Source organism: Neofelis nebulosa, chromosome 7, assembly GCF_028018385.1.
Source record: "Neofelis nebulosa isolate mNeoNeb1 chromosome 7, mNeoNeb1.pri, whole genome shotgun sequence".
Lineage (NCBI taxonomy): Eukaryota > Metazoa > Chordata > Mammalia > Carnivora > Felidae > Neofelis > Neofelis nebulosa.
The window spans coordinates 23,289,076-23,294,585 of NC_080788.1; the positions used below are offsets into that span (position 1 = coordinate 23,289,076).

At 40.1% G+C, this 5,510-nt stretch overlaps 1 pseudogene; it reads left to right on the forward strand.

Moving 5' to 3' along the window:
* Nucleotides 1-1,910: 1,910 nt before the first annotated feature.
* On the forward strand, nucleotides 1,911-4,713 carry LOC131517895 (scm-like with four MBT domains protein 1; annotated as a pseudogene).
* Nucleotides 4,714-5,510: the final 797 nt, after the last annotated feature.

A 5,510-nucleotide genomic window follows, 5' to 3' on the forward strand; every position in this document is an offset into this window, starting at 1 on the left:
TGCATGATTTATTTAATCCCAGGTCATCACTGTTAAATGCCCTGGGTGGTAAATAGAGAAGTTCCCCAAATCCTGTAGGTTTGGCCAATCCTGTCCATGCCCTACACTGATCTTTCTGTAGTTGTACTATCATATTCCTTTTCTGAATACCAGCAAGTCTCATTTGAAAATTAATTATCATAAACATTAAAAGGAACTATAGAAAATAGGCCTTCTTGACTACCATTACCTGTATCAGAAGTGCATTTATAACATGGTTTTTGCATTGAGATGCAATTTAAGAATGATATTCTCTTCCACTCTATTTGGTATCATTGATAATAGAAGCAAGATTTACATGTTGACTTTCTCTGTGGCTATGCAAGGGGGAGTTTCAAATGATTTAGGGGAATGCATAACACATTTTATGTCAAAGTCATTTATACAGGATGAAATACAGACCTTCCAATTTTGGTTTGTAAATCCAACAGTTGTTTAGGTAGTTTCCCTTTGCTGTGATCTTACTTATATTTACTAGGGAACTTACCTCCCAAGGATGCTCCAGTGTATTTATAGTTTTTGACATCTTTAGGATAATAGTGACAAGAACCAACATCAGGAAGATATTTGTTTTACTTTTTATTTATTTTTTTTCTTTTTTTTTAATTTAAATTCAAGTTAGTTGAAACCAATACTGTAATATTGGTTTCAGGAGTAGATTGGTAATACTGAAATATTGGTTTCAGTAAGTGATTCATTACTTAGATATAACATCTAGTGCTCACCCTAACAATTGCCCTCCTTAATTTCCATCACCCATTTAGCTGATACCCCCACCCATCTCCCTTCCAGAAACACGAAGTTTGTTCTGTTTATTTAAGAGTCTCTTATGGATTACCTCCCTCTCTGTTTTTATCTTATTTTCCCTTCCTTTCCCCTATGTTCATCCTTTTTTTTGTTTCTTAAATTCCACATATGAGTGAAATTATATATTTGTATTCTCTGACTGACTTATTTAGCTTAGCATAATATACTCTAGTTCCATCCACATTGTTGCAGATAGTCAGATTTTATTATTTTTGATAACCTAGTAATATTCCATTATGTATATATACACACACATACATACACATGTATATCTGTATCTTTATCATCTATCTATATCTATCTATGTCTGTATCATCTATTTATATATATTTCCTTAATTCGGTTACTATTGATAGCACTGCTATAAACATTGGGGTGTATGTGCCCCTTTGAATCAGCATATTTGTATTCTTTGGATAAATACCTAGTAGTGTAATTGTTGGGTCATTATTTTTAATTTTTTGAGGTACCTCCATACTGATTTCCAGAGTGGCTGCACCAGTTTGCATTCCCACCAACAGTGCAAAAGTGTTCTCCTTTCTCTGCATCTTCACCAACACCTGTTGTTTCCTGACTTGTTAATTTTAGACATTCTGACAGGTGTGAGGTTGTATCTCATTGTGGTTTTGATTTTGTATTTCCCTGATAGTAGGTGTTTGTTTTAAAATCAGAGCAGAGAGAGCAGGAAGAGCTGCCAGCCAGCCACCAGCCCCATAGAGCTCAGCAGGAAGGAGGGCGGGAGCTAGGGAAAGAGGGCAGCAGGAGTAGGAGAAATGCCAGGTCAGGGAAAGGAAGAAAGAAAAGGAACACTGGAGGAGGAAAAGCCAGTGATTGAGTGAGGGTGCACATGAAAATTCCTGGTAAGTGCTTTAATGACGTTGTGATAATTTAGGAGAATGCCCTTCTTCCTGGGGGACAACAACTGAAGAGTTTAGAGCATTTTCATTTGGACCCATGAATGCCCATTGAACAGATACTTGACACCTACATGTGAACTTAAGATCTTAGCACAACCATAAGGCTTGTCCTTTGTGTGGGGAGGAGATAGCTCATGTTCTGTGGAAATGAGCCAGTAGCAACAACTTGATGCAGATGCTGGATCTGGTTTGGAAGAAGTGGAATTGAGCTGGGAATATTATCTAGAAGAGACAGGGTCCACTGTAATTCCACATGGATCTTTTAAACATGTGGGCACACATTTGCAAAATAGGTTTGATCCTGAGATAAGACTGGAGGTGGCTGTGAAAACAGACCTTGAAACCAACTGGGCTGGTCACCACCATCATTACCACCTGTGAGCAGTTGCTCCTCCTCCCCTGCAATAGCTATGGGGATGGCCAGAGGGCAGAATTCTGGTGTGACATCAAGAAGGCTGACTTCTACCTGGTTGAAAGGTGTGAGCAGAATAAGAAGACCATTGAGGGGAGCATAGGTGGCTCAATTGGTTAAGCGTCTGACTCTTGGTTTCAGCACAGGTCATGATCTCATGGTTTGTGAGTTGGAGCCTTGCATAGGGCACTGTGCTGTCATGCAGAGTCTGCCTGAGATTTTCTCTCTCCTTCTTTCTCTGCCCCTCCTCCGCTCTCTCTCTGTCTCAAAATAAATAAACTTAAAAAAAGACCATTGAAACTCCAGAAGACATCAGAGATAGTGTCTGATTGGGATGAGTTTCTGCGGCAGTCCCTGAGGAGAGGCTTCAATCCCCCTGGTGTACTGATAGAGGGCATCTATAATGGAAGGAATCCTTTAGATCTCATTGATCCTGGCTCTAGGTTAGAATGTTAACCTTTCCAAGACTCACTGATTACTTGATTTTTACTGAAGCTGCATTAGAAAGAACTTGAAAGTTCTGACAATTTTGAGAATTTTGTTGTATTACTTGGATCCATTTCTTCATCAGGTAGGTTGGGCTGCTCGGTAAGGATATGAGCTTTAGCCCCCACTAGCCATCTGACATCTGAAGCCAAATGACAAGAGATTTTGCCAAACTGAAAGATGAGGAGGAAGAGCAATTGCCATCATACTTATTTAGGGACAAGTGATTAGTACTCATTTATTCTCTGTAAATATGAAATGGGAAGCTGTGGAACCCTGGTCACCTTGTGGGATCTCTCCTACTACAGTAGTAAAGCTTTCTTATGAGAAGTATTTCTTGGTGGAAATGGATGATTTGAAATCAGAAAATCATTCAAGGTGATCTTTTGTATGCCATGCCCACAGTCCTGGTATTTTCCCTATGCAATGGAGTCTGAAAAATGCTTTACACCTCAGCCACCCTCCTGGATACCCTGGCCAAGAATTTGATTGGACCAAATACCTCAAACAGTGTGGTGCTGAAACTACTCCCCAGAGGTGCCTTTTTCCACCAATTTCTGAGCATGAATTTAAGGAGAATATGAAGCTTGAGACAGTGAATACTCTTATCCCTGAAGAAGTGTGTGTTGCCACCATTACTGCAGTGAGAGGCTCCTACCTGTGGCTCCAGGTGGGTTCTAAGGAGCTCATACATGAATGTACTATAATTGTAGAATCCATGGATGCATTTCCTTTGGGCTGGTGTGAAACCAATGCCCATGCCCTCAGTGCCCCTAACAGAACACAAGTACACAAATGGAGGAAATTTTTCTGGTTCAATCAGAAAAATAAATGCCATCCTCCAGCACTGTCGATGAGAGCCTGATGAATTAAGAGCAGAACTCCCCAGATGATTAATGGAAAATGACACTTTCCAAGGATATACTTCAACCACCGTTGCTTCTCAGGGCTATATCTTAACTAAGAATCCATGAGCTGCCTCAATTTGTAGGACATGGTAACTATATTCTGGTCCTCAGAGAGGTCCTCACTTTACTTATCAATGAACGTATAAACCCAGTCTTGCCCTTCAAGAGTTGCAGCTGAACAAATATTCTGTGTGGCATGGATGTAGGGAGGTTCTAAAAGTCAAATACAAAGGAAAGAGTTACTGGGATACTGCTGAGGTAGTGAAGATAGTGGGTTTGGTGCCTGAGTTCTGCTGTCAAACCTACATCAGACTGGAGTTCTGTCCTAATCTCCGCATCCCTTGGGTGGTTCTTACCAAGTATTCTGAGAACTGCTCTGTGCTTACAAAGACCAGTATACACACTGTATGGGAAGAAGAAAAATAAAATAATTGGGAGGCCATGAGCATGGTAAGTTAGCATGTGCCCTGAAAAAAAAAAACAGTAAGAGGAGGAAGAGGCAGAAAAATATTTTGACCCATAGAAGAAATACTCCTCTGCATCTGTTGATAACACCTCGGGGGGCTTGCCCCAGGGAAGTGGGAGTGAAAATGAGGATGACCAAGATGAAAAGGAGGGGGATTCCCTAAGTGAAGGCAATATATCTGAGCAATAGGACAAGCTATAGGAAGAGTCAGAAGTGTCAGAAAAAAAAAATCATGTTCCTCTTCTCCCATCCAAAACGAGATATATGCATTGGGGCATCCAGACAGACAATGAAGAAAAAAAGAGCTTCACACTTTTTCATTTTCTGATGATGAGAATAAACCTTCACCAAAGGATTGAAGTTGCTGAAAGGCTTCACCTGGACAGTAACCCCCGAAGTGGCAAGTGACAGATATTGTTGTGTTCATCATATACATTGATCATGCTCCATTAACAAGAATATTTCTAGACCAAGAAATTGATGGACAGGCCCTGTTGCTCCTTACCCTTCCAAGAGTGTGCGGGCTTAAAATTGGGCCCTGAAATCGAACTCTGCCATCACATAGAGAGGGTCAAGTTTGCTTTTTATGAACAGTTTGCCAACTTAGAAGGACAACTGAAGTGGGCTGTGTCTTTGAAGCACAAATGTAGCAAATCCTCCTCCCCTCTCTACAAGTGAAGCTGAAACAGTCCTGGGGGCTTTGGCCCTGCAGAGTTGGCTTGATCTCTGCACTTTCAGGGAAAGAGGGCCCACATTGAGGAAGCAAATACTGCATAGAAGTGGCTATCCTGCCAGGGTAAATGTGGGCATCTCTTGGTCAGAGGGTTGCAGTTTCAAAGAAGATAAATGTTGTGAAGAAAAGATTCATGTAAAAAGAATAAGCATTTCCAGAGGTGTAGCATGAAAATGAAGAAAAATTTAGTCTGCTGGGAAGCACCTTTATTGTTGTTTTCTTTTTGTTTGGTTCCTTCCCATTGTAGACTGAAACTTGTTCTCTGCTTTCTCTTTCTTGGAAACAGTCAACATAGCTTTAAGTTACCAGTGATTTGGAGCTGTGCCTAAGGCACATCAGTGCTTCATTGTCATTGTGTTTTTAAGCTCTTTAAAATTAAAACACTTCATTTTGGGATGATTATGTGGCTCTAGGGTTTTGAATCGTACAGTCACACTTCGCTCCATTTTAAAATCTATTCATAAGGAAATAATAAAATCAGATCCAAGTAGGGGAGACTAGAACATTAAATAATTTGCCATGTATTAACAATAAGCTGTAGCATTTATTATCAAATAGTCTCAGAGACAATGATTTAATCTTTTGTTTTTGATTTCCATTTTCTTTTATTTAATTTACATTCAAGTTAGTTAGCATATAGCACAACAATTATTTCAGGGGTAGATTCCTTAATTCCCTTACCTATTTAGAGCATTCCCACTCCCACAACCCTTCCAGTAACCCTCTGTTTGTGCTCCATATT